The sequence below is a fragment of the Cupressus sempervirens genome, chromosome 1, assembly GCF_028749045.1.
Source record: "Cupressus sempervirens isolate cs-2001-9-10 chromosome 1, ASM2874904v1, whole genome shotgun sequence".
Classification (NCBI taxonomy): domain Eukaryota; kingdom Viridiplantae; phylum Streptophyta; class Pinopsida; order Cupressales; family Cupressaceae; genus Cupressus; species Cupressus sempervirens.
This window is the reverse complement of record NC_143118.1, coordinates 684,608,263-684,632,927: the sequence shown is the minus strand read 5'-3', so window position 1 is coordinate 684,632,927 and position 24,665 is coordinate 684,608,263. Positions and strand designations below refer to the sequence as shown.

The 24,665-nt window shown below is 29.5% G+C and overlaps 1 pseudogene; it reads right to left on the bottom strand.

Moving 5' to 3' along the window:
• Positions 1-11,009: 11,009 nt before the first annotated feature.
• Positions 11,010-23,909, bottom strand: LOC149579770 (scopoletin glucosyltransferase-like; annotated as a pseudogene).
• Positions 23,910-24,665: the final 756 nt, after the last annotated feature.

Sequence of the window (24,665 nt, the reverse complement as noted above, 5' to 3'; positions counted from 1 at the left end):
ATGTTGTGTGATTTTCTAAACAATAGATGATAATTTTTTTTTTGCTTTTCTACGACCATATTCTCACCTTTATGAATGGTAGTTGGGGCTAGTTAATATCACTAAACTTTAGGATGGATTTGATTTGGACATTTGTTTTTTTTTTAATTTAATTTTTTCCACCAAGGATCTTTGTAAAATTAATATTTGAATCATAAAGACAGTGTAAGAATTATTTATAGGATAGGAAATTGATTTTGATAGATGCAAAATACATGCAAGTGAAAGTTTTAATATCTTTTCAAAAAAATCAACTTTGTGGATTACTTGAGGTCATGTGGTATTCCAATGTAGATATATAACTTGAAAAACATATGCTATGAATATTTCTCATATAGTATAAATCCACATGTTTATAGTATTTTATCTAATATTAATAACTTTATCATTGGTTAAATAATTTTAGCTTTTGATAGCATGTATAAGATAATTAGCATTAATCAAAAATAATATTTAATAAATTTTCATTACTTTAATAATAATTTGATATTATTTCATAATGAAGACTAATTGTTAGATTTAGTTTTCCATTTCTGAATGGTTCTATTATTACTTATTATTATCTTTATTTTTTCATAAAGATGGAAAAATTAATTAACTACTATTCTTTAAAAGCTTTTTAAATCTATAATAGGAGAACATGATGAATATATCAATGATCATTTTTAAAAAAAAACTGTAATAGAGAAGAAAATAGATTGGATTTTCTATTAAAGATTGAATCTGTTGACAATTTGTTAAAATGGACCACTAATGGATGATTGCATAAGAATTATGTTAGGAGATATTGCATAATGATAAATTCATGTGTAAAATATTAATCTTCTTCTTAAAAAACCCAGTAATTAATATAATAAATTTGTAGTTCACTAATTCTAGCTAATATAAGTAAATGGTTAAATTTGCATATTTTTACCATCATTCAATTAGTTTTGGAGAGTGCTTGATTACATAAAGATAAATTGAAAAGTAGCATAAAATTTTACTTATTCCTTATGCTGACACATGTTTTTCTCAAAACATTTTATTTAAAACTGTTCAATGTAGAATTTTAGCTGATCTTACTAGAAATGTAGAATCCTATACCACTTAGTGTTGAACCTCTTTTTCACATTAGAAGCGACTCATTCATTGATATTTTTCCCTTATTGGTGGAAGATTTTCTAATTTCATATGCTAGAAAGGTTGAATTTATTAAATCTAGCACTATGTTGTATTATAATTTATATGAAATTACATGTTCTCTTAAGAAAAATCAAACATTCATTCATATCAATTATTTAAACTCTCAAAATTCATTGTCATCATGTCCAAAAGAGGGCAAATTAAGCATGAGAGCTAGATATATTTAAGTTCTTTAAAGTCAAAATTCAATGTGCATATGTAATTGACCATGAACCTGACTTTTTCATTTTAAAAATACTTTGTACAATCAATTTTCATGCAAAGATTAGCATGGGAAATATTTATTTGCATTCATTTCTTTTGTACATCATATATATGTATGTGTGTGTGTGTGTGTGTATGTGTGTGTGTGTGTGTGTGTGTGTGTGTGTGTGTGTGTGTGAGTGTATATATACCTATGTCACCTTTTTATGAAGGAAAATGCTAACACAAGTATAACTATTCATCTTCAATGACTTAAAAATCGTAGTATTATTTAGAAATTGATAATGAAGTAAACTAATGAAATGTGTAGAAATCAATGAATTTTAGAATTATCATTTTTAATAATTATTTGGACTAAGAATTGATATATTCTTCAAAATTTTAAAGACAACATTTAACTTGTAGAAAAATGTTCAAAATTAGGGGTCTAGTTCCCACCACAAAATAATGTGGAAATTAACTTATTTGCCTTCAATCTTAGATTATTTTATAGATAACATATATAGATAGAAAAATATAAAAATAAATAAAGCTTTGGACCTATATTTTATCTTTTATAATGATTCAAAATTAACTCATTTGAAATCAATAGTTTTCATCTCCAACCACATTTTTAAAAACAAATCTTTTCTAACGAAAAGAAAAATTATACATTCTTGAAGAAGACTCTCTCCTCTAGAATTTCATGTGTTTTTAATTTTTTTTTTATATGATTTAATTATTTTTTCCTTTCTCAAACTTGACATCTTCTCAAGTGTTAAAATACATACTTGTAGAATTTTTTAATTATAATATACTACATCTACTCAAAACACTATAAACTTTATATGAGAATATTCTTGATTTTGAACTTTATAAATTAGTGTTTATATGTTATTAAAAAAATCATAAAAAATAGTAAGATTTATTGAAATGTTAGTTTTTTGAAATAATTTTATTTCTTTAGTAATTGGATACAAACTAGTATAAAACATGCATTTAATTGACATTTCCAATTGGAAAAGTGTGAGACTATATATAACTTATCTAGAGTGAACTTGTCTAGATCATATGTTAAAAAAAAGAAATTTAGTAGAAATACTCAAATTCATTCATTCTGATAAGTCAGCCTAAAAGGTGACACAACTTTGTACTTTTACCTATATAAATCTATACATACATACATATAGATATATGTATGTATGTATGTATGTATGTATGTGCATACATACATACATAACATGGATGACAAAGTGAGAGAGGGAGGGGGGGAGGTTGGTAAGGAAAGAGAGAGAAATATATAATTATTTATATAAAACATTGAGGACAAATAGAGAGAGGTGTGGTAAGGAAAGAGGGACAAATAGATAATGATTTATACAAAATCAATAAAATTGAGCAAGTTGGAAGAGATTTATCACTTACATTACTTCTCCATAAAACTGTTGGTGTTGAATCTATCATTGTCTAATATTCTAACAAGCAACTTAGAAGCACCTTGTGAAAGCTTGAAAATTAATTTCTCATTCTATTATGTATTATTGTCTTCCTCTACAATATGTTTACTATGTAAACCCTTATGAAAAGTATTTCCATGATGTCCATCACATTTTTTGTGATTCTTGGCCAGCATCAAAAGTCAAACTTTCACAAAAATTTGGTATGTATTTATATTGAAAATAAGATATCACATTTGGGACTTCACTTTGCCCAAATGGATTTACCCTTTTCAAAATCATATAAATAATATAATATATTTATTAAATGTGACCTTAGATGTGATTATTACCATGAAAACACAAAGTTCTACTGGAGTTTATTAAAAAAAATGTAGAAAATAAGATCATCAATCTATAACCTCACAAAGTTCACACCATCAATCAAATGGATTTACCCTTTTGTTAAGACATATAAATCATACAATATACTTATTGGATGAAATTTTTCTCTAGTGATCCTAAACATAATGATCCATCTTATCTACAAATTAAAACAATTGAGGTCTAGGTCATTAATATATTTGATAAGACATAATGAAATTCCTTGGTAAAAAAATCTCATAATATTTGAGATTTGCATGAAAATGGGTTCTCATATCATAGCTACAAACATGAAAATTAAAAGGAGATGTTTAATGAATTTTTATACTAAAATTAGCATCATGCAATGAGAAAACAAAATATAAAAATGTCAAGTAAACATATATGTAAAATAGAGGAGGAAAAGCATATATTTTGCACATAAACTATTTTTCAAGAGTTGAGTGCAAGTGCAAAGTATGTATTTTTTTCCCTAAATTTATTAGCAAAAATACTTCCTAACAATTAGGAAATAAGAACCTATATTGAAAATAAATTAACATATCTACTTTGACTAAGAGCAAGGGTTACCCACAAACAATAATTTCCTGGCTAAAATCTATAACATTAGATTTCATATATCAATAAATAGATTAAATGAACAAATGATAAAATTGTAAATTGGTTCATTCCATCAACTAAATCCCAAAATTTGATTTCGCTTCATGCCCAAATAAATAATGAAAGAACACCTAATATATAATTTAGTTGATTTGATCAAACTACTTGCAGATATAATAAAACTACTTACATTTTTTTTGTAAAAGATGTTGATAAGCTAATATAGTTTTTTAATTAAAGTACTCAAGTAAAGCTAAAAAAATAATTCTTGATGTTATTATTTCAATCTCCCACTGAAGCATGACAATAAGCTGAGTATGTCACTTCAATAAGAAGAAATACCTTAATCCTTTGTAAGATTTTCAAAATAGTTTTAATTTGTTCTAAAATTAACATGAAAAAAAAGACAAATACCTATAAAATCCAACAAGTCCTTATTAGATTTACCTCAATCATAGTAAATTTTTTTTGAGAAAAGGCAAGAGAACTAGAATTTAGAGAAGATTTAGCTATTCTACATAAATTGTTAAAAGAAAAGGATTGTTCGAAAATGCATTGAAGTTGTACACAACAACTATTGCAAATGCACATGAGAAAAGTATTTATCGAGGATATTTGTATGATTGTAAGAAATCTTTAGATCTCATTCTTAAAGTTTTGTGAAACCAAAGGTTGAATAGATACAAAGTAAACACAAAAATGATGGAACTGAAAAATATCTAAAATAACAATAGAAAAAATGATAAGGATGAAGATTTTTTTCACTTTTATGTGTCTTCTCAGATATCCTCACATAAGTAGAGTCACCTAGAAGATTATAAGGATTGAAAAAACTTTCATTTCTACTATTAATGAGAATTTGATATAAAAAGGAGCTTTGATATCACCTAACACAATCTCCATGGTTTTGATCATGTGTATTCATAGACGATGGGATTAAAACATTGAATTTAAATAAAAACATGGTAACAAACAAATTTATGCAAGACATTATTACAAAACCTTAAATTAGTATTTAACTCTATTTGCAATTAACATGTCAATTCAAAGATAATGAAAGGGAAACAAAGACACACATCAATAGGAAATGATTCATACCATTAGCCCACACTAGAACACAACGCAAGTAAAATATTTTACTATATTACACAATCTACCATTTGATTTAAAATTAAATTATCAAATAAAATATAAAAAATATTTATAATCTAATTTGAAAAAATTTATAATGACAAGTATATTTTGTTTATTAAATATACATTTAATATTATATAATTATATTAATATATGTGGGTATATATATATATAATCTATATATCATATGACCATTTACTATTAACTGTCATGTTCAAACCACTTTAAAGTTTAAACAATGAGTTTATATTTTACTTTTTTTAATGATTATGTAATTTGATGCAGGTTGTGATTTGACATTAATGCAAAGAAAGTACAAGATGTGCATAACATATGATGGCATGGCATAGAGGCATCCAACCATGAAATAACTAAGTGGATTGAAAATATAGGGTTTAGGAAATTGATTATTAGATGGAAAGGTGCTAGCTCTTGAAGTCAGTGCTTAAAGTAACATCTAAATATATATTTCTATGCCAATATTAATTGAAATAGTGATTATTTAGTAGATGATTATTAAGATTGTTAGTAATTGTGAAGTGATAAATGAAAAATAACTAATTGTATAGGTATAGTGAAAGCTTTTGGTTGAGATTGTATGTACTAACTATATTGTTTGTCCTTGCCCTTATTCATGTAATTTTAGGACTATTTTTGCTTTCATAATGCATATCAACTATTTGAGAAGTTTAGAACATGTCTTCGTTCATTTTTAAATAGTATTAATTTAAAATTTGTGTTTTAAGGGAGAAGAAATTCATTTTAGGTCCCAAGAGGTGCATGCATAGGCATATTGTGATTGTTTTGTGAGTAATTATGTATTAATAGATGTTTAGATACATGTTTTATTTATATGTTTATTTTATATTTTATTGAGGAAACTTAATGTCCAAGCTTATTTGATTAATTTTAGTTGAATTAATATTATTATAGGTATTAGGCTAATTATGATCCTTGTCATGAATCAAAATCTCTATAAAGTTGAGACCATCTTCTCCTTTATTGGCTAGTTCACCCACAATTCTATTTCCTTCTCTATATATATGTTTAAATTCTAGATCTAAGAATGAACAAAGAAGATCTAAGCTATGTTCTCAAATAGATTAAAGTTTCTATTATGGAGTTCTACTAGTTCTTGCAAAATATTGATGAGAATATGAGAATATCCTATTTCTATGCTTTTAATATCAAGGTCTTTACATATTTTCAAGCTTTCTATTAATGTTGTGATTTTAGTTTTATTTTTAGTAGATTCATTTAAGAAATTTGCAAATTTAGCTACAATTCTTCCTTCCCAATCATGAATAATATCTACAATACTAGAGACCCCTAAGCTTGCTCTAGATGCTCCATAAAAAAATAGTTTTTACAAATCCTTCTTAGGGTATTGGGTTTATATCTCTCTCAAGTTGGATGGTTTTCCTTAGATAAATATTTGTGCCTTATTGTTCTTTTTTATTTTTATTTCTTATCTTCATTTCTAATGTGAAAGTTCAACAAGGAGTGGCTCCTTTTAGAACTTTAGTCTAAAAAGGGGATCTCAACAAGAAAACTCTAAAGCACCATCATTGTAAAATTTAAATTTTATATTTCCTTGCTTTGTGTTGGGTTTTTGTATGCCAAATGATATTGAGTTATCAAACTTGTAGGTTCTCTTGCGAAAAAAGAAACAATGTCATTAGTATGGTTTTGAAATTTGAACATAACTAACTAAAAATATAGTATTCTTCAAATGAATAGAAGAGACCTAGAATAAAATGGACTTAGATCACTAGGTCTAAAATAAATGAAATGATAGATATGAATGAAATGAACATGAACATGAATCACATATATGTAATTGCAACTTTCTACAAATGGAATAAAACATTGAATTACATTTTTCTTCAAATAGACTTAGGTGACATGTACATGGAAAAATAATTTTCCTAAAATGGAATTGAAAAAACCTAAAGTAAAATGAATTACATTGAACTAAAAAATGGAATAAGACCAAACCTAGACCGAAATGAAGTACATTGAATTGCAATACAAAATATAATAGTCTTTAACTTGGATTGATTACAATTTTCTTCTGATGGAGGTCTAGAATGAAATGAGCTTGGGTCAAGTTAAAAATTACAAGTGTCCTCAAAAGACAAATTTGAGGTCTTTGCTTAGGCATTTTCTGAAGCATTTTCTTTTTAAAAGATAAACACTCCTTTGGTAGTCTTTCAAAGTTTGGAACGGGATGAGAAATCTAAGGAACATGGTTCATTTAGTTATGAATGCAAATCCACACCAAAAAATTAAGTGGCATATATATAATCAGACCCTCTCTTGTATTGATTTTCTTCTAGCCTCTCATGGCCTAGAACAAACCTGGTCAAAAAGGACTTGGGACAACTACTAGTAAATGCAACCCCCCCAAAAAAGTTTAATTTTTCCTTTTATGAGACAAACCATAAAATTAAATTCACAGGAAAGGGTTTTTGATGACTCACTACTTTCATCTGATTTATATGACTTGATTGTATTCTATTTCAACACATGAGATATTTAGGGTGCATTACAAAAGAAGTGACAATAAATATGAGTTCAATTACATGTCCTTGCATCAACAACTAAAATCCTATTTAAACCAATACAATCAGTCTTATTAGTTTTTGACAAACATTACAAGATTGAAGATTTTTCTCAGCCTTTTTTCACTCTCTACAATTCTACATCTAAAGCCATGCTCTTATAGGTTCTCCCATTCCCTGTTCATGACACCAAATTAATGGGACTTTAAAAGTACATCCTACCTTCTTGTAAAATTGATGCAGAATAGTAGAGATAATCTCTTGAAGTTCCTAAATTTTTTTGGCTAGGTCTACTCAATTTTTGTTTCAAAAGTTGCAACTTTGAAGCAACAAACAAAAACAAATAAGATCTTAGTCAGAACTTTTCAATATTTCGATAGTAATTTGTCCTATGTGAAGATCACATTGAAGTTGCAAGTTTTTAGGGTAGATCTAATCGAATGTTGTTTCAAGAGTTTGCTTCAAATTTTATATAAATTCAAGCTTTATATGAAAAAATTTATTGGAAAACAAAAGCTTATTAATTTAAGTATTATATAACAAACTTTATTGAAAAAAAAAAAATTGTTATTTCATATTTTTAAAAATTATAGAACAAAACTTTATTGAAAAACAAAAGCTAACTAATTTAAACTCATTTTATTTGAAATAAATATTTAATAATTTTTTAAAATAATTCAAAGAATGGATAAGTTTTCTTGAAACAATAAAATAAATAACGAAAATAACTATTAAATTATAAAAATCTAATCTAATTTTAAAATGAAATCAAAACTCAATTTTATTTAGTATTAAAAATATTTTAAAGACATCAATTTTCCACAATCCATCATGTATAGCAATAGTTTTGGAAGAGATTTTGTTGGAGTTTTTGCATCAACGTTTTGGATCACACTCGGTGATCCATCATTAGGAAAAAAGAGAGCTGAAGGATGGGTAAGAACATAGATTACCTTCCAAAAATGTTGATGCAAAAACCCAGCACAATCTCTTCCAAAGAAACTATTGCTATATATTAGAAATATTATAGAATTTTGAATTTTTAAAAATAATTTTTTTTTAAATAAACTTAATCATTTAAGTAACTATAGAAAACTTTAATTCCTAATGCTCACTTAAATTATTTTTTATACACAGTGAATATAGGTTTAACGCTAAATGACAGAATTGTTTGTATATAAGGTAAATAAAATAGATTATAAAAAAATGAAAAGAGAGTATCCTTCAATGTAGACAAACAGGGCAAGTACTGTCAGGAAGTTAAAGAAGCATGGCGCATTCACATAACATGGGCGTAGGCATGAGCATCTAGCCAACAAAATTCCTGGCTAGATAGTCACTACCATCTTGGAATATCATGACTTCCTTGAAATTCACTACTTGCATGTTTGGAGTCATCATCAGTCATATTTTTGGAATTATGCTCTCATTACTGACATCAAATTCGTCATGCACGATGAAAGCTTATCATCTTTGGTAGCAAAATATCAATAATTTTACAACATAATCCACCTTTACAACTATAATTTAATTTCTACAATGTTTTTGGGAATACGAAGATAAGTGGGTTTGAAAAGCCCCATGTTGTGGTAGTTTCATTTCTACCACTAGAAAAGTTTAATATATTTTATACGTGTTTGGATGTTCCTATGCAGAAAGTGCTAACTATAGTCTGATCACTTTAGTCCTATTCCTACTCTCTTATGTGAAAAGATCTAATATTTTGTATGGATATGTTTGAATTTTTTTTATTAATCGAGTTTAAAAATAAATAACAATATGAAAAGATTCCATCGTTACCTCACCTACACTTGAATATGCTAACAGTATATTTTTTTCAAGGCATTTGATTACGATAAGGGAGGAGAGAAACATGAGCAAGGCCAACAAACAAAAATATTATTTATGCAAAAGGATGATTAACTCATTATTCTTAAATAGTTATTGGTTGCCCTTATATTAAAATTAATCTACCCTCTATCTATTTTGTTGCTACGTCTTATTTTTCCACCCTTATCCACCTCATTTTATGAATTTTTCATTGCCTTCATAATACGTACCTCTTTGGTCTCATGCACAATATATTATAAGCTTTGGCAGCTACCCTTTATTTTATTTAATACTTTCCTCATTATTGGTGGCTTACTTTTTATCTATGGCTATTCCTCCTTTTTATGTCCTTTATTCACCATTTCACATCCACTTCTATACCATATGTTTTGACTCAATAAAAGACGTGTCTTTTCATTCATTTAGTAATTACATTAGTAACTAATAAGTTATCTCATAACCATGTTAATGAGTCACCTTAATTCCTTACCTTTCTTCAAGATGCATGATATGTGGGGCCTTAAAGTAAGACACTATACTGTAAGACTGATGACAGTCATATTTGGGATCATCATTCGTAACTGTGCTATATTAATATTAGTAATAAATTCATCGGTGTCTTAAATGTCTTTGTATTTGTGTTCTAGAATCAAAATTATTATCTTTCTTCTATCAAGTATTTATGTTGGTAATGTTCGAATTATGATTTAAGTAGTGAGTTTGTGATCATTAAGACATATCATCTCTTTAACTTTGTCACTACTAAGGAGCCATAAACATTTAAAATGATGCAAAAATGATGAAAACAATCCAAAAGATCTGTACCATCCATTTGTCGAGTCAAAAATTAGACTGTTTCAAAAAAAAACTTTAAAAAGTTTTGGAATTAGGCCAGTGATTTTAATGGAATCCTAGGTTCGTGTGAATAAATACCTAATTTTATCCTATCCCAATCCTAGAAAATTAAGAAAGGCTAGAGATGTGTCCATCACATTCCAAACAAAGCACCCTAAGTAGATACACTATTTAAAAGAAACAAGAGGAACAACAAATAAGAAAAAATGTCAAAGAGCCTTATGCTAAAAAAACATTGTCAATTGAAAGCTCTGCACTTATGTATCCAAAACATAAATATCCACATTTCGAGAGAAAAACAGATCCAGCAAAATTCTATATGTTAATAGAGAAACCCATTTAAACAAAAATCACAATCCATGTCATGTTGGGGAATCAAATTGTCATTCAGTTGTTTGATAGATGGCCTTTATAAGCATTTTATACCATTTCCCAAAGATTTCTGCTGCATGGATGAAACCTCCAAACATATTGCCACTATTTCATGCCATTTCCTAAAAATTTTATCGAAATGATTTGCATAGACACATTTTATGCTTCCACAATTATTTATCCTCAGAAAACCACAAAATCTAACAAACCATTCATTTTATATTTAGCTTCCCAAAGTTTGCAAGGGTAAAAGATGGTACATAGAAAAAGGTACGGTCTGTACAAGGCAGGGCCAGGGACTCATTAATAGTGCTGCATAAAATTTAGGCTAAACAAATTAGAGACAACGTAACGGATAACTAAAACCAGACTACGGTAGAGAAGCATTATTTATAAAAGTGATAGAAGTCTTACTCGAGATTTCTAATCAAGAGTTAGATTCACTCTCGTTTTCTTTTGTTGATCCGGTATTCAACTTGTGCATTGCACTCACAAAAGCTCTCAAATCTGTGGCAGAAGATCCTTCCAGCTTGACAGCATCTGAAGCCATCAACTTCAATTTCTCTACGCTCTCTCTCATCTCTTCTCGTTCGTCTCCATGCAGAGCCATTGTGAGAGCTTTATTTATACTTTCCTCTTTCGGAATCTCGCCTTTATTCTGGCAAAACTGGATTCCAACGCCCAACTCAGCAAAAAGCTTAGAATTGAAGTGCTGATATCCAGACATGGGCCATGCAAGAATTGGCACACCGAGAGAAATGCTCTCCAGTGAAGAATCCATCCATAGTGGCTTCATAGTTGCCAGAAACGTGACGACGAAGCCCCGTTTCATGTTGCGACGTGCGAAACGGGTTTCCCGTCACGCAACGGTTGTTTCTGTGTGGAAAATATAAATTAAAAAACTATTAATAATTTCTGTGTTGTGTGACAATAATGTTATAAATAAAAAAACTATTAATATATTTTATAGTGCACATAGGGAATTTAACAGTCCGTGAAGTAGTAGTTTTCTTTTTGTTAAACTAGTTTTAGTGGTTTTAGTTTTAGTATTGTTTTAGTTTGTGTTTCAGTCTTGTTAACAAAGTAGCAGTTTTAATTTTGTTAATATTTAGAAACTTGGAGTGTTATTAATCAAGTTTCTTTTTAAAAGTTTTAAGATTTTATAAAATCTAGAGAATTACTTTAGTAACAGTCAATTATTAGTTTTTTTGTGCAATTGAATTAATAATTTATTAATACAATTTAAAATAGAATTAAGAATCAATTTCTAAGAAATAAATTAGTTTGGTTATATATATATATATATAACGTTTCTTTTACACAACTTTTCAAAATTTTCGTTTCTCGTCATGTTTACGTTGCGGTTAGGTTTCTTGTTTCTCGTTTCTGGTAACAGAGTGGCTTATGAAGGCACCCACCAAGGGATGAGAAAGAATTACCAGTTGGGGTGCCCAACCCCGTATGATTAACCCTCTCTCTTTCGTTCGCTCTCCAAAGCCCTCTGGCAGAAATGTGCTAATTTGATCAGTTATTGAATCTGAACTTGAAGACGCTGGTTCCTTCTTTGGGGGTACTTTAATAGTCCGAACAAATGGCTGTTCATTGGCTTCCAGACCTCTGGCCAAGGCATGTGTTTGCTCTTCTGGCAAGGTAACAAAGCTTCCAAATGAAACATAAATTACAGAGCGCGAGCTATGCGAATCCAACCAGGAAACCAACTCTTCTTCATTCATGTCCGCCATTTTCCCTCGCGTCATATTATTTCCCGTTCCTCTAGATAAAAAATGGGGATTTACAGGGCCTATTGCCCATACTGGTTTAGCGGTCAAAGTTTTCAAGTGCTAGACATACAAAGGCTCGAGCTCATGGAAAGTATTGATCAACATTCCCGATCCTTTGCCAATATCTATGTAACACTGACGAGCAAAACCCATAAAGGGGGTTTGTGTTGAAGAAAACAGGGGATACCTCATTTTTACCCTATCTGACGGTGCGCGGCATATTGAAGTTCATCACGAGGCTCTTGTTAATTATTGTTAGTTGGACAGCTGTTATTTCTGACCCGGAAATAGCAGTAGTATTTATGGGTAGCTTGGATAGCTGTTCGTCCTTATCTATGAATAGCGGTTGTATTTATGGGTGGTTTGGACAGCTGTTTGTCCACTTGCCAAAAATTAGTAAATGGTTATTATTTTACTAATTTTAGTGATTCCTTTTGGACACTTTGCAACCAATTCTATTATTGGCTGTCGAGTTGTCTTAATCTCAGCCGTTGGTTAGATTTAATCTCAGTCGTTGGTTTACTAACAGGAGTAGTGTAGAAAGGGGTCATTGGGTCATTTGGGGAAGAAGCTTTGTGAAGCAGTTTGCAGTGTTAGCAAACAGTCTTGCAGTGTTAGCAAAGGCGCAGTGTTAGCGCAGGGATAGCAGTGGGGAATATCAGTGGGATAAATTAGGAGGTTGTCGGAGTTCTGCCAGTGAGGCAAGGAATTTTGTATCTCTTGATTTGCTGAAGTTTAATATAATTCCTCATCTGTAGAATTGGTTTTCCCTTAGGGATTTTTCCAAGGACAATTTGTGCGAAAATATTGTGTTCATTGTGTTGCGCATTTCTTTCCGTATTTTATAGGTGAAATTGCAGTTGTGTTATTCTTCGATATTAGTTGGGAATTTATTTTCAGCAGTTTAATAATCATTTGTGATAAGAGATTAATAATCAGTGACTGCAATAGTTTGATTTTTCACAGCTCTCTTCCTCCTCGTCTTTCTCCAAGTTGTTGTCACGCATTGAACACAAAAGTAAATACATCAGACTCGTTGCGGAGGCTCCGCAGGTGTTGAACAGAAAACTGCCAATGTTGAATTTTTGGGCGGTGTCGACAGCCCACCCCATAAATATATCGTAGACAATACAAACAAGAGGTGCTACTGTTTGGTGGTGAAATTGGTGCTCCACCCAAATGTCGAAAGGGTGAGGCCGTGGGAAGCGAGGAGCTTTGCGAGGTCCAGAAAAGGGATGAAGTGGCCCAGGCCTGGGAATGGCACTGCCACTACATGAGGCTTCTCACTTCTACTCATCTTTTGGACACCAAAACGAATCTACCCAACCGAGTTCGTCCTCCTCTACTTATTCGATCGGATCTCTTCATTGAAAAATTGAAACATTTGAAGTAGTGTATTCCCAAAGCAAAAGAAAATGCTTTCCTACGTACTCCCGGGCCCCACTCTCTTTCGCCACGCCTGACGGTTGAAATTGGCGTATAACATTTCGCATCTTTAATTTCACGAGTTCCTCAATCAATGGTGAGATGGCCTGAACCTTGTTTCCTCCAACAAAGTCAAAATTGGTGGCGGTAGAAAAATGCCAATCCCAACCGATGGGACGGTGGTGAATAATAATAGGAATATTCCATAGAATGAGAAGAGCATCCTACCTGGACTCCACCACCAAACACAAAGTAAAAGTGAAAATATTATTGAAAAAGGCTGACGGTTAGCCTACCACTCCATATTCATGATAATTAATTGTACAAATTGTATTCTTGAAATAAGGACACAAGCATAAAATTTCCTATCTATAGTGTGATGTCGGTGAAAAGCAAATACATATGTTCAGAAGAAATATGTTTCAATATAAAAATTAATATAATACTTGATAAAGAAATTATATTTGACAATAGAACCAAACCAAATAATGAGCGAAATCCCACTCAATTGTACATGTCTGTTTGGCAATGGGAATACAAGTGGAATAGGTATATGTAAATTCTTAAAATTTTAAATTCTTAGTTTGGATGCACCAAATTAGAATTGGAATATGAAATAAAATAAGAATATGTATTCCAATTTTAGCCCAAAAATGAGGTTTTGCAATTCCATCCAAATAGGTGGAATTAAAATATGTATTCCTATTCCAGTTTTATTTATTTTAGAAAACATAAATTTTTGGGTCCGCAAATTCCCCATCAAATTCTGGCTGAACGAAACAAAGAATAAGAATATGTACCCTCATTTTCTATTCCGAGATAGCTATTCCTATTCCCGCAGCCCAATGGGCCTGAAGAGTTAGGGTAAAGTTAGAATCTCTTAAACCAGAGAGTAGAAAAGTCATAAATAACACTAACACTAACTTAGAAAAGTCATTTGGAGAAAATGTTCCCAAATGCTAGCACAATTAAGATTGTATTCACAATAGCCAAGAAGACATAGTAGAAGCATGTAAGCCTAAAAAGAACTAATAATAAGAACGACTAAACAAAAAAACACTAGCATCTTGAGGGCAAGGCCAACCCTATGAACCAACAATATTTTAAATTGATTTTATTAGTTTAACTTATTTAAATTTTTAGTCAATAAATACAATATGTGAATAATATTTGTGATTGCTTTAACTAGTTTGACTATATATTTTTAATCTTTTTTTACAACTTAGTATTTTAATAAAAAATAATTGTGATAGTTTTGTTAACTTAAATTACTTTTCTTCTAGAATCAGATATACTAAGTATAATTTATATCATCAACTATTGTAAAATGTTTTGGATTTTTTAAAATTTTGAGAATGGTAGACATATAGTTATTAGTAAGAAAAAGATCTAAAACTTTTAATGATTGCTAATTTACATTTCTTTGAGTGGACTAAACTCTTTTTTATTTTTCAATGTGAAACATTTTCTAGCAATTTCATTCCCTATGGTTTGTTTATGTGCAATTGATGTATCATAATTTTCCTTGCATCTGCTATTTAGAAGTACATAAGTTTTTTTTTTCACAATCTTGTGAAATATTTTGTTCTCTTGCTTGAGTTTATCCAACCAGAATAGAAAAATTTATGGAGGTTTAAAAATAATAATTCCTTAAAGTCCTTTTTACAGAAAAGATTGTTTTTCTCCCTATTTTGGTCAGTTCACTTTAGCATTTCCAAATTCTGTGTAATGGTGTTATTTTCTATCTTATATGGTGGTGTTATTTTCCCAAACACCAATTTTATTTTGAGTAACATGCTAAAATAATTCCATGTATCCTTAGGCTTTTAAGAATTCCATGTACCATTAGGCTTTTAAACAAGTCCTAGAGAGTAGCCAATTACAAGCACAATTCTTTTCTATATCCTGTAGTAACCCTAGAGAGAAATGACAAACCTAAACAATAATCTTAGCCCTTCAACTATAATTGTTCTTCAAAATCTGATAAAGACATGGTCTTACAAACCCTACTTGTGTCTTTTCTTATACAAAAATAAAAATTGAAAGCAATGATAGCCTTCCAGATTCTTGTGTAGAAAAAAGGAGAAGAGAAGAAAAAAATGAACATTTTCTTAATTATCTTTTTGAGAAAGTGACTTATGTTACTGAATGTAATTAATGTTAGCTTTTGGAAAAGATATGATTTTATCACACTTTTGTAAAATGTTAGAGTTGGTTAGAAAAAAATATGAATAACCCCAATACTCTAACCTAAGTAGTTACCAACCCAAATGGTTAGTTACAGGAGGAGTTTATAAATACAAATCTTTCGCAATGTAAAGAGAGGGATAATATTACAGAGAGGGGATACTATGGAAGAATTTTAGATTAGATTTTTGGATTTACACCATGCATAAAAGATTTTTAAATCTTTTTTGTTTGCAAAGGGATAGTGAAGAATGCATTTAGTAGCAAGTCTTGAATATATTTATGAGTTATTATTACTAGTTTTTTATTTATCAAGTTACTAATCTCTTTAAGTTGTGGTGAAAACTAATGTTTCTCTAGCCTATGTAGTTGATGAGATAAAATGATTTCATTTATGTTATCTTGATCTGAATATTTGGGAATAATATATCATTTCCTATGTCAGAATACTCTACCTTTCTTTATCTACTATTCAATTTTTTTCTAAACATCATTTTGCAATTATTATCCATTGTGAAATCCTATTTGGTATTCATATGTCTATCATCGTTGTTTCTTTTGTCCATCTTGTTCTAGTTTCAATGTCTTCTCCTTTATGTACTTTTAGGTAAAATATACACCAAAATAAAAGTATGGCTATTATATGAGGAAACTTCCCAAGTCAAACATTGAGGAAGAATGTGAGAAATTGTTTTTGATATTAGAAGTAGTAAAAAATGGGTGACTAGCCTAGAAGGAACATTAGCAAAGTGAAAAGATCACTATCAACCTCTTCATGAGATTCGATTCAACCTCTCTCTAGAGCTTTGTTGGTTTGGAATTCAACTTATACACATCAATTATAGAAGCTTTGAAATTGGTGACAAAATATCTTTCTCCTCTGGCAACATCTATAGCCATCTACCTTACTTTATCTATGTGCTCTCTAGATCTCTTCCTCATTTCTTTCTCACCAGAACCATTCTCACAACCTCCTTTACCCTTTCCTTTCTGGCATCCCCTCTCTGTGTTCACAAAAATGATTTCATATGCCCAAATTTGTAAATAAATTTGAATTCACATGTTTGATCTCTGGACATGGTCCATACAAGAATTGAAACACCACAAGAAATGCTTCTGAGTGCAGAATTCCATCTACAGTGACTGATGAAGGCACCTACTAAGGGATGAGGAAGAATTACCAATTGAGGCACCCAACTAGGTATGATTAACCCTCTTTCTTTTGTTCACTCTAAAAAGGGGATGAGGTCCTCTATTTGTGGCTCACTAGTTCATAGCTCTATATCAAAAGTATTTCAAATAGAGTTGAAGGATGATTTGTGCCAACTATCTCGATCATGTTAAAAAGTTTACCAAGCTTTGATTTTAAAAGAAATAATAATAATTCTTGAACATACAATGTAAATGAAAAAAAAGAAAATTTTCAAGTAAAATGAAATAATTTTTTTTAAATATGTAAATTTAGATAATTGTATAAATATAAATAAACACAATTGCATGTATTCATAATTTTTTATTAAGTTGAAATCAAATTCAACCATAAATTTTAAATTTATTTAAATTAAAATAAAATATATCTATTTATAACACATGTATATGTATATTAAAATAAAGTGTCCAAAAAAGTTTCTAAAAGATGAGACCAATACTTGTACACTAATACTATTTTTTTAATGTACTATTATAATATCACAAAATTTGTTGCTTTTAAATTTGGGAAAAAATTTAATTCAATTTTAAGTAATATTTATCAACAATAACAACTTTAAAATAACATAAATTTGACGTATCACAATTATTAAGAAACACAACTTAGAGAAGAGACTAACTAATAAAGGGTTCAATAAGTGTGATAGTTTTTTCGTAGACACCCCCAATTACTACTCATAAAAGAGCCACAAAAATGAACACATGTCATAATCGATCACTTTTTTACCTTTTTGGTTGGTGATTGGCCAATTTGTGCGCCACTATTGAGACATTTCATAAGAACTATGTGACATTTAACCACAAGTACTAGTGTTTTCTGAGTGAGTAACCATTGGTGGATGAATATAAAGCTTCAAACATTTTGACATCACACTTTTTAACAACTTTGTACTTCACACAATTCGTGTAGAGAGATCCATAAATACCCAAAAGCTAAAATCGTAAGTAAGATCTTCATTTAGAAATGAAAGTATATTAAAAAACTAACAAAATCCAGTTTATAATTTAAGATCATGAAGATAACCCACAACCTCAAAATTGACCACTATAAATAAGATTGAACCATGTCTCTTCTTTTACCTATGCTTATAGTGATTGCTCTCCACAATGACATAGGAGTGATATGCACATTTTGTAAGCGGAATTGTGCATAAGATCCATGTTATGAGGGCTTAAATATCATACACTAAGCTTAATTCTTAAGCTAAAAGTATTAAATAATCAAAGTTGAGTTTCATTTTCTAAGCTTAATTCTGTCCTTAGTTAGTGATGTTTAAGGATGACCATTTTTCACATGTATTTTGTTAAAAATAATTAGAAAAGTTTGAGTGCAAATTTGAAAACAAGTGGTATGTTTAGCCAATATGAAATAAGAGACGCAACCGTCAAAGTTTCTGCCTATAATGTAATTTGTAGAGGTAAATTACTATGAGATGATGACCTATTTAAGATCAAATGAGAAAACTCCATCACAATGTTGTAGGAACCATATTGATTTTAAGTTAATAAATTTTTTTTAGTTTGCATATTAAGTGGAAACTGCTTAGTAAAAGTGTGAAATGGTTAAATATGATGCAAGGTAGCTTAAAGACAACAAAATTAAAAATACACCCATAAATAAATCTACAAAGACATTTAATTTCAGTAGTGTGTTCATTAAGAGTAAAGAATATCATTCATCTAGACTTTGATTATAGTTTTGTTGCAGTATTTTTCATTTCTCAATCACACACATTGCCAATGCAAATTCACATCAAAATATCTTCTCTCTCCAATTAAAAATAATTGTTTGATTTAAGATAGTGGAAAATTAGAGGCATATATAAATGTAATAGGAATGACTAAAAAACTTAACGGTCCATTTGGTAGCTAGAACTATAATGTAATTGGCATTCAGAATTCTAAAAAAATTCAAATCCATTGTTTTGGTCTACACAATCAAAATTGGAATTGGGAAAAAGTAGAATCCAGTAGCTATTTGATTAAAGGCCATAAGCATGGAAACTTTGGGGCAAAGAATGCACATTCATTTGAACACATAGGCATACATATTTTTATCTACTTCTATTATCCAACATCAACATATCTCTTATAGATACCCAAGGAAGATGCCCAAACACAAACAATGCAAAAAATGCACTTAACTGTTTGACAGAATGCCTTTGAAACACATGAATCTTGAGGTGTTTAACCAATCTTTTACACCCTTCTAGCCTGCAGAATTTAGAATGGTGGTGAACAATAAGAAGGCATGTTAGTTGTTTGCTAAAGTGTTTTTGGACCAGTCTCACCATATACAAAACACATGGATTGTCAAAAAAAATTCTTTCTCTCATTCCTTTAGCCATGACATCTAATGGAAGCATAGACAAGGCATGTGAAATATTTAACCAAATGTTTTCAAGTCAATAAAAGCCACATATATAAAGTTTTGAAATGATAGTATTGGCAAGCACACAAAATATTTGATAATACACTAGTGCATAGTTTAGAGTGCATAATATGCCTAGTGCAAAGTTTGAAGTGCCTTACTTGTAGATGTAATGCAGAATTATCATGAGGTGTAGGAGGGAGATTTCCTTGTGTTCAAGTACAATTCAAAATTATGTTTTATAGTGAAGATATTTGATAGAATAGGGTGTCAAAAAAATCAAAGAGAAAATGGGAAGTCTCTTTCCATGGTAATTCATCCATGAACTATGGACATTCTTAGAGGAATGCCAAAATGGAGTCAAATGGTGCATTTAAAGCTAATAAACCCTCTTGTGCAGTGGATGTATGATATAATCATGGGCATAGTTTAAATCAAAGAACAAAAAGGAAGTCCTCATTCCTTTACAATTCATGTTCTCATAAGTACATGTAAATGGATTGTGGTGGCCTTTTTCAAATCAAATAAGCTGGCCTCTTGTACAAATGGGTATGAAATCATGGAAGGAGGATAATTTTGTTAAGGAAGAGAATGATGAGGCAAATGGTGCTATTGATGAAGATGATAATGTTAATAAAGAAAATGGTGTGTTTGTAAGTGAGGCTAATAAAGATGATGCTGATGATGACAATGATAATGACAATGGCTACTTTCGAGAAGACTTTCAAAGGATTATCAAAAGAAAGGCATATAATGATAAAAATCAGCATCAACAAGATCAATGATGTTGTTCTCCTCTAAGGTCATGGTTTTCAAATTATCTTGTTGTAAAAATGACTTATGTCATTTCTTGTATCTCATAAGTTAGGATCTTAGCTCTCTTTTGGTTAAGGTTAAGCTTTAGAAGTCAAAATTTGCATGAGTTAGAGTGGAAGTTGGTTTTCAAATGCGTTCCAAATTCCAAACTCTAAATTTTTGTGTGGTTACAAACCCAAAAGCTTAGTTAAGCTAGAATGGCTATAAATTGATGAATCTCAATGTAATAGGGGACTTTTTTGGATTTTGGAATAAGAGAACACTTATGTTTTCAATGATAAGACAATTTTTGGAAAGTATGTACAAAGGTTGTCTTTGTAGTTAGTTTCTTCTTATGTTCTTGGTGCAAGGAAATAAATGAACGTGCATTTTGTATTCTCTTTTCTTCAAACTCTAAATTTTTTGAGTGTTGATTCTGGTTTTAATTAATGTTTTCACGATATGGTGTCGATGTTAGTGAATGATCGAATCATCTCTAAGCTAATGCTAGCCTTCAAGTGTAGTTCTTGATCGTTCTTATTAGTGGTTTAAGTTGTTCAAGAAAGCTGTGAAGTCGTTTGGTGTATTTGTCGTCAGTAACTTTCTCTCTAACCTTTAAGTTTTAATTCATTTATGTTGAAAAATAAAAAATTTATCTTATGAGGGAGTTGCCCCTCTCAAATGCAGAGGAAGATTGTAATCTAGTGATGATCAGTTTCAATCTCTCCAACTATTGGCATAGTTGTCACTATTCACAGGGCGAATAGGGTTAGTTTTAGAAGTAACTATCACAGTGACAAATTTGTTTACCAACAATAATATAACATAGTTACATTTTAGCATATTTAAGATTTCTAATTATTATGAAAAAATATTTTTAAAATAAAATAATTGTAAAATCAAAATAAAATAATTTAAAATTATTATTAATAAAATTATATTAATTTAATTTAATTTTTTTATATAATATTATGAAAATTTTATGTATCATTTAGATTTACTTTCTTGTTTTGTCTATTATACATTATAAACATATATTAGTCAATTGTGTTTAATTTGAAAGATGCAATCATGATGTTGGAAAATTTACATTTTATTACAAGTAAGTAAAGAACACTTATATAAGTATTTTAATTATTGAAAAATCTAACTCCAACTAAATACAACAACAAAGAAAACTTACAAAAGAATTAAATTAAATATGTATATCTTGTCAAATTATTTAATTTAAAAATTAACGTAAAGGTTTAATATTAAATAAACTAATAATATTTTCATTAAAATGGTAAAATAATTTTTTTCAAATAATATATTATCTAAAATATAATAAAAGAAAAATAACCTTTTAAATGAATTTACTTAAAAGTCTTTACAATAATATTTTTTACCTACAATCAAGATTTTTCTATTAAAATAAAAGACAAAGTTAAACTTAAATTCTAACACCCACACTTTGTACAGGGCACGACTACTATTACTATCATCACTAGTTGTAATAGAAAAACAATTAAAGTGCAAGGCAAATATTATTTTAGGGACTAATATAATCATGTTTTTTAAAATTTAATTTAAATAAATTTATAACTTTAAAATTTAAAACTTCTAACTAAATTTATTGAAAGAGTTTTTCTTTTTTCCTTGTAGTATATAATTTTAAATTTAGATAAAATAAGTTTTATTATTATTTTTATTACAATCTATCATTAGTTTTTCTTTTAATGTTAATTTTTAAATTGAATAATTTGAAAGAGTATGATAAATAAATTAGTTAATTTTCAAGTCTTTTTATTGGTGTAGTTATATTCATGATAGAATTGAGTCAGATCTCTAAATAGTTAAAAAGTAAGATAAGAATGTCTTGCTATTTGCTTAAAGGAGCATTTGGTAAAGATAAGAACTTGGAAGGATCATTTGGTAAAGATAAGAATGTAAAAAAAGACTGACAGTAAATTAAAAAATTCTTTAACAAACTTTGACATTTAGTTATTAATAAGTGTAAATTATTCTAAAAATATAAGTGATATAATCTAAAAATGTTTCTAACTATTTAAAAATATATAATCTTGTTAATAGTTAAATATTTATAAATATATTTGTCAATTATTTTAAGTTTCTATACATAAATAAATAGTTTGTGATTTTATAGATTTGTATTATCTATATTTAAAAATCTATATAAAGATACAAAATACATTTAGAATTTTTTTTATAAAAATATAAACAATAACACACACACACACACACACACACACACACACACATATATATAAGTTGTCACTATATTAATACATTGCACTTTTCTATTTATTTAGTTTTCACACATCATATATATAATCTTTAAAAGTCTAAAACTGTTTAAATAAAATATTAAGTTTTAAAAGTATATAGAAATATAACATGAAGAAGAAGAAAATAGATAAAGTGTTGTAATTTTTTTTCATTTTAATACATAAATGAAAACATAATTAAATTTTGTCAATGTTATATATTGTTATATAAAACTATTTTTGTAAAAACTATCTTACATATATTTATTTTATTTCTAGATTGATTTGATTTAAAAATGAACTTGTAGATATCCTCCAAATTGTCACGTTTGTGATCTATTATGAAATTCAAACTTAGAAATTATATAAATATAAAATGAAATATAGATAATACATTGTGATTAAAATAAAATATTTTTTTATAAATTATAAATTGTAAACTATCTAAAATATAAATTTAATATTAAGAAAAAATCATTTAAAATTATGGAAAAATATACAAGAAAAATTATAAAGCTAAGTAAATAAATAAAAGAACACATTGAATTATTATAAATTAATTTCATTCGTAAAATAATGTTCATTGAAAAATATTACTTAAATAAATTACTTAAAATACAAAATAATTACTCACAAAAACAAATAAAAATAAAAATAAAAGAACATGTTAATTCCAAAAACAATACCTTGCACTTTTGGCAACACGTGCATTGTATGCATATATTCTGACAGTATTTATTTTTCAAGTGCAGGTACATGATGGCCATGACTATATGCATAGGGCATGACAACCATCCCCTCGGTAAAAATATGTTGCACGGTACCGGTGCCTCCAGTGCCGGCAACTCTTCCAAAAGAGCAAAGCCACGAATACCTAGCCTAACCAGCTTAGGAAACCCCCCACCCTTGCCAAACTTCTTTGGTAGCGCTCTGCATCTCTGATCATTATGCAAGACCAATTATTGCAAGTTGGCAATGTTTGGCTGACACAAATAATCACTGCACTGCTGCAATACTAGAACTCTAAGATTTACCATACCACATATCTAGTTTGGCACAGAGAAACATCCAAGAGTAAGTTCTTCGAGGTCTTTCATGACATTCATTTTCTCTGAGTATGCTGCAAGAATGCCATCCTCACCTGTGGAAGTTTTATTCCACACTCCAATAATCCTCGTTTTCACCAGTAGCTCAAGGACACCATCTTTGACACTTCGCCACCCACCTACGTCTTGTAAAGAAAAAAACATCTCCTGGAGATTGATCAAATTGCTAACGTCTTTAACGGCCATCCTTAAACATCACATACTAAGGGAAGAGTTAAGCTTGTGAAAAATAAGTTAACTTTGACTATTTAACACTTTTGGTCTAGGAATTAAGCTTAGTGTGTGATGTTTAAGCCGTTCCATCTTGAACATTCTAAGAATTTATTCTCTTCAGTAGAGAGCCAGATGTATTCTGATCTCAGTGTCCTCAGCCTCAAGAGATTTGATATTCCTTTGGGCATATGACTATGAAGGTCTCTTGAGCAGCGTCTTCTATCGAGATGGGAAAGAGATGTGAGGTCACCTATCCACTCAGGCAGGCATAAAATGGGAGTACATCCAGAAACATCTAAGAAACTGATGGCACCTGAATTAACTAAGACAGTCTGGCACCTCAGTCATCTTTGTTTGAGACAAATTCAAAAACTTGAGAAGCTTTAGCTTCCCAAAACATTTTGGCAAGGCAGAGACGGAAGTCCCTCTGAAGTTGAGAACCTGGAGTAATCTCAGGCGATCAAACAAGTGTTCTGAAATACTTGTAATATCTGGATTATCAGATAGTGAAAGAGTTCGAAGAAATTGCTGAAGGTGAAGAGGACTTTCTGAAACTGTATCATTGGTTATACCTTTCTTGCCCAGTAGAAACCGGTGGCAGGTTATTTCTTGTAAGGGAAGACGAAATTCGCACTTGTTTTCTTTACTAACATTAATAGCCAAATCATGTAACAAATCATGCACGGTGTAACAAGAATAAACTGTGCTTAATTCCACCAAACATAGATT